This window comes from Bos mutus, chromosome 24, assembly GCF_027580195.1.
Source record: "Bos mutus isolate GX-2022 chromosome 24, NWIPB_WYAK_1.1, whole genome shotgun sequence".
Taxonomy (NCBI): Eukaryota; Metazoa; Chordata; class Mammalia; order Artiodactyla; family Bovidae; genus Bos; species Bos mutus.
The window spans coordinates 59214701-59228481 of NC_091640.1; positions in this window are offsets into that span (position 1 = coordinate 59214701).

Sequence of the window (13781 nt, forward strand, 5' to 3'; positions counted from 1 at the left end):
AGACCTACAAGACCTTCTAGAACTAACACCCCCAAAAGATGTCCTTTTCATTATAGGGGTATAACTGAAAGTGAAAGTTGCTCAGTCATGTCCTACTCTTTATGATCTCATGGACTATACAGTCCATGGAATTCTCTAGGCCAGAATACTGGAGTGGGTAGCCTTTCCCTTCTCCAGAGGATCCTCCCAACCCAGGAATCAAACCCAGGTATCCCACATTGCAGGTGGATTCTTTACCAGCTGAGCCACAGGACTGGAATGCAAAAGTGGGAAGTCAAGAAATACCTGGAGTAACAGGCAAATTTGGCCTTGGAGTACAGAATGAAGCAGGGCAAAGGCTGACAGTTTTCCCAAGAGAAGGTACTGGTCATAGCAAACACCCTCTTCCAACAGCATAAGAGAAGAGAAGACTCTACACATGGACATCACCAGAAAGTCAATACTGAACTCAGATTGATTATATTCTTTGTAGCCAAAGGTGAAGAAGCTCTATACAGTCAGCAAAAGCAAGACTGGGAGCTGACTGTGGCTCAGATCATGAATTCCTTATTGCCAAATTCAGACTTAAATTGAAGAAAGTAGGGAAAACCACTAGACCATTCAAGTATGACCTAAATCAAATCCCTTATGATTATAGAATGGAAGTAACGAACAGATTTAAGGGATTAGATCTGATAGAGTGCCTGAAGAACTATGGACAGAGGTTTATGACATTGTACAGGAGGCAGTGATCAAGACCATCCCTAAGAGAAAGAAATGCAAAAAGGCAAAATGGTTGTCTGAGGAGGACTTACAAATACCTGAGAAAAGAAGAGACATGAAAGGCAAAGGAGAAAAGGAAAGATATACCCATTTGAATGCAGAGTTCCAAAGAATAGTAAGGAGAGAAAAGAAAGCCTTCCTCAGGTATCAATGCAAAGAAATATAGGAGAACGATAGAATGGGAAAGACTAGAGGTCTCTTCAAGAAAATTAGAGATATCAGGGGAACATTTCATGCAAAGATGGGCACAATAAAGGACAGAAATGGTATGCACCTAACAGAAGCAGAAGATATTAAGAAGAGGCGGCAAGAATACACAGAAGAACTGTACAAAAAAGATCTTCATGACCCAGATAACCACGATGGTGTGATCAGTCACCTAGAACCAGACATCCTGGAATGCGAAGTCAAGTGGGCTTTAGGAAACATCACTACGAGCAAAGCTAGTGGAAGTGATCGAATTCCTGTTGAGCTATTTCAAATCCTGGAAGATGATGCTGTGAAAGTGCTGCACTTAATATGCCGGCAAATTTGGAAAACTCAGCAGTGGCCACAGGACTGGAAAAGGTCAGTTTTCGTTCCAATCCCAAAGAAAGGCAATGCCAAAGAATGCTCAAACTACCACACAATTTCACTCATCTCACATGCTAGCAAAGTTATGCTCAAAATGCTCCAAGCCAGGCTTCAACAGTACATGAACTGTGAACTTCCAGATGTTCAAGCTGGATTTAGAAAAGGTTGAGGAACCAGAGATAAAATTGCCAACATCCATTGGATCACTGAAAAAGAAAGAGAGTTCCAGAAAAACATCTACATTTGCTTTATTGAGTATGCCAAAGTCTTTGACTGTGTGGATCACAACAAACTGTGGAAAATTCTTCAAGAGATGGGAATACCAGTCCACCTGACCTGCCTCCTGAGAAATCTGTATACTGGTCAGGAAACAACAGTTAGAACTGGACATGGAATAGCAGACTGGTTCCAGATCAGGAAAGGAGTACATCAGGGCTGTATTTTTTCACCCTGCTTATTTAACTTATATGCAGAGTACATAATGAGAAACACTGGGCTGGATGAAGAACAAGCTGGAATCAAGATTGCTGAGAGAAATATCAATAACCTCAGATATGCAGATGACACCACTCTTATAGCAGAAAGCAAAGAAGAACTAAAGAGCCTCTTCATGAAAGTGAAAGAGGAGAGTGAAAAAGTAGGCTTAAAACTCAGCATTCAGAAGACTAAGATCGTGGCATCTGATCCCATCACTTCATGGCAAATAGATGGGGAAGCAGTGGAAACAGTGACAGACTTTATTTTTTTGGGCTCCAAAATCACTGCAGATGGTGACTGCAGCCATGAAATTAAAAGACACTTGCTCCTTGGAAGAAAAGTTATGACCAACCTAGACAGCACATTAAAAAGAAGAGACATTAGTTTGCCAACTAAGGTCTGTCTACTCAAAGCTATAGTTTTTCCAGTAGTCATGTATGGATGTGAGAGTTGGACTGTAAAGAAAGCTGAGCACCGAAGAATTGATGCTTTTGAACTGTGGTGTTGGAGAAGACTCTTGAGAGTCCCTTGGACTGCAAGGAGATCCAACCAGTCCATCCTACAGGAAATCAGTCCTGAATATTCATTGGAAGGACTGATGCTGAAGCTGAAACTCCAATACTTCGGCCACTTGATGCAAAGAACTGACTCACTGGAAAAGACCCTGATGCTGGGAAAGATTGAAGAAGGCAGGAGAAGGGGACGACAGAGGATGAGATGGTTGGATGGTATCACCGACTCAATGGACATGAGTTTGGGTAAACTCTGGGAGTTGGTGATGGACAGGGAAGCCTGGTGTGCTGCAATCCATGGGGTCAGAAAGAGTCAGACACGACTGAGCAACTGAACTGACCTGAACTGAACTGGAGAAGGAAAGTCAACTGTGATTTCTGCTGAGTCACTTAACTTTTGAGTTTGTTGAATACTTCGCTAGATGCATGGAATCCAGGGTGCCTATGGCAAGGTTCACGGCACTAGGGAGTTCACAGAAAAACGGAGAGTGGGAATGACTAGTCACCGTATCAGATTTTCACGCTGTCTTCCAAAACAGAGCGTAAAATATCAAAATCATATTTGTTTTTTCATATACATCTGTACTGTCACAGATCACTTAATAGGTGGTCCACTCAGTTATCAAACATTGAGGAAATAAGCTTGCTTTTGTCTAGGTCCTGGTATTCAAAATCATATAAGGCAGGATTCCTTTGCTCGAAATATTCCAAAGGAAAAAAGAAAGTAGAATATTGCCCTAGTCTATTTGGGCTATGAAAAATATCATAGACTGAATAATTTATAAATAACAGAAATTGATTTCTTATAGTTCTTGAGGTTGGAAGTCCAAGGTAAAGACACTGACAGGTTAGGTGTCTCTTGGAAACCTGCTTCCTGGCTGATGGATACATGTCTCTTCTTTGTGTCCTCACATGGGAGAAAGGGAGAGGGTGCTGAATGGGGACTTTTTAAAAGACATTCGTCCCATTCACGAGGACTATGCCTTCATGACCTAGTCACCTCCCAAGGACACCTCCTTTAAGTACCATCACACTGGGGTGTCAACATATGAACTCTGGGGAGACACAAACATTCAGTTCATAGCAAACACAGACTACAGAACAGAGTGTCTATGGCATTATCTAACCTCGGGCATTTTTTTTTCTTCCATCTGTAAGCTGCAAATATCTTAATAGCTTTCCATGAGAATTGAGTAGATTTATGAATCTAAAGCATTTTGCTATATTTGTACATAGCAAGATTGGTAAGAAATGATAGTTGTTATTATTATTTTCAGTGGTGTGTACAGGACACCACACTGAAGAGGGAAACTTGTAAATTAGAGGGAGACCATGGAAACCTTCAAGGAAGAGAAAATACTTGAGTGTAGAAGACTTCTGTATCAATTAAGAAAAGGAAAAGGAAAAACAAATCTTGATAGAAGCAGCATGTAAACACAGGTTTTGGAGTTAGAATGATTAGAATGAAATCCAGCTCTCACACATCCCAGCAAGACCTTTGGAAGTCATAACACACTCTCTAAATTGTAGTTAAATAAGGATAATAATACTATTTCAGTCACAGGGGTGTTGGAAAGGCAAATGAGATAAGTGATATGATCAGTCAACATTACATGACTGTTGCTGTCATTTGTTGCGTGTCTATATCAGCCAAAACGTTTGGACACAACTTAGCGACTGAACAACAACAACAAAACAAAAAAATGATATGACTCCATGGAAGGCTTTTAAACTGAGGGGGCTGTGACTCTACCTCAACCGTGGAAGATATGGGGGCTTTGGGGAAGGGGTTGCAGAGTTTGAATACAGGGAGAGCTGGTGAGATGATTTTTGGAGGGTAAGAAATACCGGATCAGACTCTTGACTCTAGATATGGAAAGGAAGGGAAGGATCAAGGGATTTTAAGAACAGTTTTAATAATTAATGTAATGTGGAGAGTGCCTGGGTGAGAAAGAGGAGTGGAAACGATCTTCTGTGCGTTTGGCTTTGTTGACTGAATGAAGTTTAAAAGCATTCATTAGTGTGGGGGTCCACCAGAACGTGGTGCTAGTGATAAAGAGTCTGCCTGTCTGTGCAGGAGACGCCAGAGATGCAGGTTCAATCCCTGGGTCAGGAAGATCTCTTGGAGAAGGAAATGGCAACCCACTCCAGTACTCTTGCCTGGAAGATTCCATGGGCAGAGGAGCCTGGCGGGATACCGTCCATGGGGTCACAAAGAGTCGGGCTGAGCACTTTTCACTTCACATCAGAAAGTTCAAGGGGGAACAAAGATAGAGACACGCTGTGAGTTGAGGGGAGGCCATGGGATATTCATGCAGATACGTGCCACAGATAGTTGGAAACACAACTCTGGAGTCAGCAGAAGTTTCTAGAATATATATAAGAAATATGAATACAGGTGGAAAGGATAGTTAAAGCATGGAAGAGAATGTGTTCCCTTAGGGAGTTTAGAGAGATGAGAAGAGCTGGAGATGGAGCCATGTGTGAAACCAACTTTCAAAAGTGTAAGCAAAGAAGATTCTTTGAATGAAATGGAGAAGAAAAGGCTGTAGGTGCAGGAGGAAGCCAGAAGCCAGCAATCCCACAGAAGTGTGGCAACCACTTCCAAATGGAGAAAGGAGGCCTGTCAGATACTCAGCAGAGTGTAGTAAGGTAAAATATCAGCTACTTAGGATGTTTGGGGTACAAGAAACAGAAAACACAAGTCAAAATAAGTTTGCAAAATCAAATTTCATGGAGAAGACTCTTGAGAATCCCTTGGACTGCAAGGAGATCCAACCAGTCCATCTTAAAGGAAATCAGTCCTGAATTCATTGGAAGGACTGATGCTGAAGCTGAAACTCCAATACTTTGGCCACCTGATGCGAAGAACTGACTCACTGGAAAAGACCCTGATGCTGGGAAAGACTGAAGGCAGGAGGAGAAGGGGATGACAGAGGATGAGATGGTTGGATGGCATCACTGACTCAATGGACATGAGTCTGAGTAAGCCCTGGGAGTTGGTGATGGACAGGGAGGCCTGGTGTGCTGTGGTGCATGGAGTCACAAAGAGTTGGACATGACTGAGCACTGAACTGAACTGAACAAGAAATAGAGTTAGAATTGCCCTTGGGTTGATTTACTGTGTTCATCCATTTCATAAATATTCGTGTGTTCATGAAATGAATGAATCACTGAATCTACCTATGTGTCATATGCTATTGTCATGGTAAATGTTTATCATATAGACCAGGTCATCTTATATTCCTAAAATGATGTCCACAATTCTAGATAGCCCGTGCAAACATCAACTTTCAGTGGTAGAAGAAGGAGTGTTTCTTCCCCTATATTTCTTACATCAGGAAAAGAAATCTTTATAGAAAGCGTCCAACGGCTTCCACGTTTTGTTGTAGGAAGAATGATGGCCCCCTGAGATGTCCACATCTTACTCCCCAGACCATGTGAATGAGCTGGTTTTGAGCAAAGGGGAACTAAAGTTGTGGATAGAGTTAAGGTTGCTAATCAGCTGATCTTGAGATGGAAATATTATCCTACATTATCCGGGTGGACCCAGCTTACTCACAGAGGACCTTACTCGTGGACATGGGAGAAAGACTTGGGAGAAGCAGAGAGATGGGCGTGGGAGACGCCTGGACCAGCGCTGCTGGCTTTGAAGGCGGAGGATTGGGGCGTGAGCCAAAAAATGCAGGTGCGCCTCGTGCTGGAAAGGCCAGGACGCAGGCTCTCCTCTGCAGCCTCTGGGAAGAACAGAGCCCTGTTGATATCTTTGTTTTAGCCCAGGGAGACCCATTTTGAACTTGTGACTTTCCAGACTTCAAGATAATGTTCGTGCTGTGTTAAGCCACCAAGTTTGTGATAATGTATTCAAGTAACCATAGCAAATTAACACACATCTCATTTGCCAGAAGTGCATCAGATACCCAGGTCTAGAGTACTCACTGTCGGGGGAAATGGGATTTTCTAAACAGGGTGAGGCCATCAAGAAGCATCTGGTCCCCTGATCTCTGAAAAAAGTCTTTAAAGTGGGAAGAAAGGCTGTTGAAATGATAATAAACTTTGTCAGTTGGGGATAAAGATGGGAAAGTATTAGATTTGACAACCTGGAGGCCAGTAACAATCTAGAGAGGAAATTTGGTGGGCAATAGGAAATTGGCAGAAAAAAATTTTTTTAAGTAGCTTGTGAGTAAATGAAAGGCAGTATGAAAATCTGTTTGTCTGTCTATCTATCCCTCATTCTGCTTATCCTTTCATCTCTCTACCTACCCATGCTCAGTTGCTCAGATGTGTATGATTCTTTGCGACTCCATGGACTATAGTTCCCCAGGCTCCTCTGTTTATGGGATTTTCCAGGAGAAAATACTGGAGTGGGTTGCCATTTCCTATTCCATGGGATCTTCCCAACCCAGGGCTCAAACCCGTGTCTCCTAAATCTCCTGCATTGACAGGTGGGTTATTTATCACTGTGCCACCTGGAAAGCCCCCTCTACCTACCTACCTACCTCTCTATCCATCTACGTAGAAGTCAAATTTTTAGAAGTCAAAATTTTTGTTTGTTGGTTTTACTTTAATAAGGGTCATAATTGAACTATCTGTGTGTGTGAATTTTTTATAGAAAGGAACACAGCCAGATGAGGGCAAGAGCAAGAGGAGTGAAAGATGCAAGAGAAAGGCTGCTTGAGGCTAAAATTTCCCTTAAGAGATTCTATTAGATCCAAGCTGTTCACATTTTTACTAAAAGAATATGCTCCTGTGGGAGATCTGTAAAAAGGCAAGCTTTCATTTCAGGGGATAAATAATGATCTTCCAAGTCATTTGTTTTACAAATTCAGATTTTTTTCGATAATAGTTTTTCATGAGACATAGATATTTATATTCCTTGATTCACATATTTATAATTCCACTTGTACATAGCATCATTTTGGTGAAAGACATAGTTGAGAAGTTTGAAATTATACTGTCTACTAGAATTGGTGTTGATTTACCAAGTAAAAACTCTTAGCTTTATGAAGAAACTCTCATGAGATTTTTTTTTTTTTGCCATGGGACATTTATATTGAGCTCTCCTTTGGTGAGACATTTTGGTCTTTCAGAAATTCAGCCTCTTGGACGCACTTTATGAGGCACCTTATATAGAAGACCATCTCTTTGAGATGGCAATGGAAGGACAGTTGAATTGGCCAAGCTCCACTGTCCCTTGCTGCAACTGTAATTCTGTGAACTCTAGCAACATTATAAAACTGTTTCTTAAACTTAAATTTCCTTTCAGATTTCATGAACAGATTTGCCTTGGAGTGTTGTTTCATGTTCATTTATTAAAATAATCATGGGGTGAGGGTGGGGAACACATGCCCACACAAACAAGCTGAAAACACTTGCTGTGACCTACAAAACTCCCTGCTCTTTATGAGATGCGGAGAAAGTAAATAACCAGGGAGCAGAAAGTTTGTCACCGATCGCCCAGCAACCCTACTGCATTTCTCCTACCAACAGCTCTTTCCCCTAATCTCCAGAGCTTCTTTTCAAAACAATCTTCGCTACTGCCAAATCTCCTTGAGGGGCAGTCAAGCTGTCTCTCAGCGGCTGACTTGCTTTCCAACTTTATAGAGATTATAGAGCCCCAAACATTGAGCTACTCAGATTTCCTTCTAGACAGTAGAACTTGATTCTTCCCACTTTCTCTTTTCCTCTTTCCCATGTTATAATTTAAAAGTGTAGTAATTGCTTTTTAAATTTTCTGTATATTATGGTATTTTCAGTTCAGTTCAGTCCCTCAGTTGTGTCCGACTCTTTGTGACCCCATGGACTGCAGCACGCCAGGCCTCCCTTGTCCTTCACCAACTCCTGGAGCTTAATCAAACTCATGTCCATTGAGTCGGTGATGCCATCCAACCATCTCATCCTCTGCCATCTCCTTCTCCTCCTGCCTTCTTCAACCTTTCCCAGCATCAGGGTCTTTTCAAATGAGTCAGCTCTTCACATCAGGTGGCCAAAGTATTGGAGTTTCAGCTTTAGCATCAGTCCTTCCAGTGAATATTCAGGACTGATTTCCTTTCGGACGGACTGGTTGGATCTCCTCGAAGTCCAAGGGACTCTCAAGAGTCTTCTCCAACACCAGAGTTCAAAAGAATCAATTCTTCGGTGCTCAGCTTTCTTTATGGTCCAACTCTCACATCCATACAGGACTACTGGAAAAACCATAGCTTGACTAGATGGACCTTTGTTAGCAAAGTAATGTCTCTGCTTTTTAATATGCTGTCTAGGTTGGTCATAGCTTTTCTTCCAAGGAGCAAGCGTCTTTTAATTTCATGGCTGCAGTCACCATCTGCAGTGATTTTGGAGCTCCCCAAAAATAAAGAAATTAAAAAAAATTTTTTTTTAATTTAAAAATGGTGTTTTAACATCCCCAAAAAGCTTTTCTGGCTGGGGCAGCCTGCCCCTGGTAGAGCTAGCCAATTCTTGGACCAGGCAAAGGACTCTGCTGTGAGCATGCTTTTGATCCGCAAGTGAACCAGGGCAGGGCCGTGTGTCCTCTGCCTGGCTGGTACACCCCAGAGACAGATATTCTGCCTTACTCAGCCCACGGTCAGGTACCAAGCAACTTGACACCACCCCCATGGCCCAAAGCCCACTGAAATTATTCCATTCAGCCAGTCCTAAACCATTTACTCCTCTCTCCCTTGCCTTTTTTCCAGAAACCCCAGTAAAGGTCCTGACCAAAGTGCTACCCACGGTCCTGTCTTTTGCCTCCTGACCAAAACCTGATGTTCTTCCTGTGGCCTGGCGTGGTAAGTTGTGCCTCTGGTCCTAGGGGAATTGCAACATTAATCTTTCATTTCAATAGTGTTGACCTCTCAGAGTCATCCCTGGGTCACCGTCATTAGTTAAGCCCCAAGTGCAAACCAGAGGCATTTTGTTCTACTCCAAGAGTCAATCCCTTCATGTTTTATCTGGATCTCATGTTCCTGTGCCTACTCAGGATATTTTGAGTGCCACCTCTCCAATGGCATCCCAGGTGGCTCAGTGGTAAAGAATCCGCCTGCCAAGCAGAAGACCCAGATTGAACCCAGGGTTCGATCCCTGGGTTGGAAGATCCCCTGGAGAAGGAAATGGGAACCCACTCCAGTATTCTTGCCTGGGAAACCCCATGGACAGAAGAGCCTGGTGGGGTTTATGGTGCTCACCCGTGAGTTTGCAAGGAGTCAGACATGACTGAGCAAGCACGCATGCCCACCATTCATGATTGTGTATCCATCTAACTGACTTTCCTCGCTTGAGTTCCTGGCAGGTTCCTGCAGGTACCTCACTTTGGATGACTGCTGCTGGTGGCAGTTCTCAGGGAGGAGTGACTGCGGGTCGGGCCTCAGCAAAGGCAGCATGGAGGAATAGTAGTCAGTGACAGTTCTACTGAGTTGACTCTTCAATCCTGCTGAGTTGACATTCAACCTTGTCGACTTGATGAAGGGTGTGGGAAAAAATGAGGAAAGGAAGGTTTGCTTTTCAGATAGCAATGAGCAGTTTTACTGGCACTGATTTCATTTTAAACAATTACTCTACTGACATTTACTAACCACTGAGTGGAGTGTTGGTTTTCTCAAGAGAGACTGTATTCCTTTTACTTGCATATCGCTATAGTGGTTAAGAGCTCTGTACTACAGACAGTTGTTCAATAAGGTTTGAGGACCCTGCAATATTTTTATTCATGCCTCATACTGAAGCATGACACCGTGTAGAGAGTTTGACTTGAATTAAAGAACTTTTTGGTCCACTCAAAGTAAAGCCGTGGGCAGTTCAGTACCTTCTGATAACTGAGTGTGATTGATGGCTTTTCCATGTGCTATTATTTCAGAGTTTCTTTTACTTCTTTTCTATGAAGACTTTACCAATAGCACTGCCTAGTACTCAGATCTGAAGCACACATTCCCAGGTAGACTTTTTGGTTATCAGCCACACCTCTTATCTTTCCTACTGCAGTGAAATAAATTTCATTATGCCTAGGAAGCCACTTTATTTAGAAGCAAATATATGCAGTGTTAAATTCAGGATTAAAAAAATATATTTTGGTAACTTTTCAGGGCAGTTTTCTAAGTCTGCTGTTATTAAGTCGAGTCTGACTCTTTGCAACCCCATGGACTATAGTCCGCCAGGTTCCTCTGTCCTTGGAATTTCCCAGGCAAGAATACTGGAGTGGATTGCCATTCCCTTCTCTAGGGGATCTTCCCAGGCCAGGGTTCGAGCCTGTGTCTCCTGCATTGGCAGGCAGATTCTTTACCACTGAGCCTCCTGGGAAGCCATCTAAGTCTGAACTGGTATGTATTTGCCTTTAAACAAAAAGCCTGCTTACAAAGCTAATATTTTGAAGTTGAGCAAACTTTTTTCTGTCATTCACAGATAAAAATATTAATAATAGAGTTTGATTTATATAGTACCTAAGTTATTCTTTGGCACCCCACTCCAGTACTCTTGCCTGGAAAATCCCATGGACAGAGGAGCCTGGTGGGCTGCAGTCCATGGGGTCGCTAAGAGTCGGACACGACTGAGTGACTTCACTTTCACTTTTCACTTTCATGCATTGGAGAAGGAAATGGCAACCCACTCCAGTGTTCTTGCTTGGAGAATCCCAAGGATGGGGGAGCCTGGTTGGCTGCCGTCTATGGGGTCGCACAGAGTTGGACACGACTGAAGTGACTTAGCAGCAGCAGCAGCAGTTATTCTTGTATGGATATCTATGTGGTGGTAGTTTAGTCAGTAAGTCATGTCCGACTCTTGCAACCCCATGAACTGTAGCCCGCCAGGCCCTTCCGTCCATGGGATTCTCCAGGAAAGAATACTGGAATGGGTTGCCATTTCCTTCTCCAGGGGATCTTCCCAACCCAGGAATCGAACCTAGGTCTCCTGCATTGCAGGCAATGCAACTTTACCAACTGAGCTATGAAGGAAACCCTTTGAATCCTATAAAGCTGGTATAATTACAACTCTTTACTTTTGTTCCTAAAGGAACACAAGTTTGAGTAAAATATTTATCCACGGTTGCTTTCCTAAAAAGCTACACTAAGAGAAGTGGAACTGACATCTTGGTGTCTCTTAGCCACTGCCTCTCCCACTACATTCTTAGATGCAAAGCACCGTTTAAGTTCCAAATACACTGAAATGCTTGGGGCTGTGTGTATGTGTCTTTCCTTACCATATTTCTTATGATACATTTCTCCCACCATATACACACAACCAGAGCATTTAAGGCCAGACTATTCCAAGCATACCCACTTACTCAGAACTAAAGGTTTATAAAATGAATATAGCATCTGGTCCCATCACTTCATGGGAAATAGATGGGGAAACAGTGGAAACAGTGTCAGACTTTATTTTTGGGGGCTCCAAAATCACTGCAGATGGTGACTGCAGCCATGAAATTAAAAGACGCTTACTCCTTGGAAGGAAAGTTATGACCAACCTAGATAGCATATTAAAAAGCAGAGACATTACTTTGCCAACAGAGGTCCGTCTAGTCAAGGCTATGGTTTTTCCAGTGGTCATGTATGGATGTGAGAGTTGGACTGTGAAGAAGGCTGAGCGCCGAAGAATTGATGCTTTTGAATTGTGGTGTTGAGAAGACTCTTGAGAGTCCCTTGGACTGCAAGGAGATCCAACCAGTCCATTCTGAAGGAGATCAGCCCTGGGTATTCTTTGGAAGGAATGATGCTAAAGCTGAAACTCCAGTACTTTGGCCACCTCATGTGAAGAGTTGACTCATTGGGAAAGACTCTGATGCTGGGAGGGATTGGGGGCAGGAGGAGAAGGGGACAACAGAGGATGAGATGGCTGGATGGCATCACTGACTCGATGGACATGAGTTTGAGTGAACTCCGGGAGTTGGTGATGGACAGGGAGGCCTGGCGTGCTGCGATTCATGGGGTCGCAAAGAGTCGGACACGACTGAGTGACTGAACTGAACTGAACTGAATAAAGTATTAATTATGTTCTATGTGGATAGCTATCAGAAATGTTAAATCAGCAATTTATATCCTTTCCCAAGAGAGGTGCTTTTTAATGCTTTTCTTCATTCAAATTTTGTGTATTGGGATATGTAAACCAAACCAGATTAAAAACCCAAATCCCATAGTTGGCAAGGTAAATCTGCAAATATGGTCTCTTCATGTTAAAATGAAGTAGAAACCCACTTCTGATTTGAAAACCTTCTGTTTTGTTTTCTAAATTATTTACTTGGCTGCTCTAGGTCTCAGCTGTGGCATGTGGGATTTTTAGTTATGGCACATGAGCTTTTAGGTGTGGTGTGTGGCATCTGGCTCCCTGGCCAGGGATCGAACCTGGCCCCCTTGCCTTGGGAGCACGGTGTCTTAGCTACTGGATTACCAGGGAAGTTCCTTTCAGTGATTTATATCAGTGTTTGCCTTCCTTAGGGTCCAAATCCAGTACTAAATTCCAATATTAGTATTGGAAATTGATTGTAAGTTTATGGTACACTTATTTAAGTCAGAATAAAGTAAAGCACTATGAACTGAAGTTGGCTAAGCTACAGATAATTACAGAGCTAACAGTAGCACACAATGAACGGTAGTAATTTTAGTAAGAGAGGAAAAGGAAGAATTGTTTTGAATTTAGGCACAAGGCTCTGAAGAAGTAGCCCACAGTTGTTGTAGAGCCTGGGAGACCTCTGGAATATTCTTTTGGTTTCTTAGGTTTTCTTTGATGTTGATTCTCTTCAGTTCTTCAACTGCTCATAATAGACCAACCTTCTGGTTTATACTAGGTGAAGCAATCATTTCTGCTTTCATCCCTCAGATATCTTTGGCCATTTACGTGGCTTCAAAAAATTTAGACAGCTCAGCTCTAGGCTTGAATACTGCCGTTTCTTGGTTCTGAGTGCTTTGGAAGTGGTCAATTCAGACACTCTTTCATAGAAGCTCTTTCTTGTAACAGTTTGCATTGTCAGTACTAGACTGGAAATCTAACATCTCTGCATAACAGTGAGGAGAAATTCTTAAATTACTATGAGTTCAAATAAAAATGTAGGGCCGTGGAACAGAAAAAAGTAGCAACATCTGTATCAAATGATTTTATCCACTCTAAAATGTCTTTTAGATATTTTCTTTAAAAATTTTAAGATCCTCTTGGAAGAACTGAGTTATCTAATTTCTCTTCAGCAAGTGGCAGGATGAAATAATTGATATTTTCTAGTGCAATTTATCGGAGAAGGCAATGGCACCCCACTCCAGTACTCTTGCCTGGAAAATCCCATGGATGGAGGAGCCTGGTAGGCTGCAGTCCATGGGGTTGCAAGGAGTCGGACACGACTGAGCGACTTCACTTTCACTTTTCACTTTCATGCATTGGAGAAGGAAATGGCAGCCCACTCCAGTGTTCTTGCCTGGGGAATCCCAGGGACGGGGGAGCCTGGTGGGCTGCCGTCTATGGGGTCACACAGATTCGGACACGACTGAA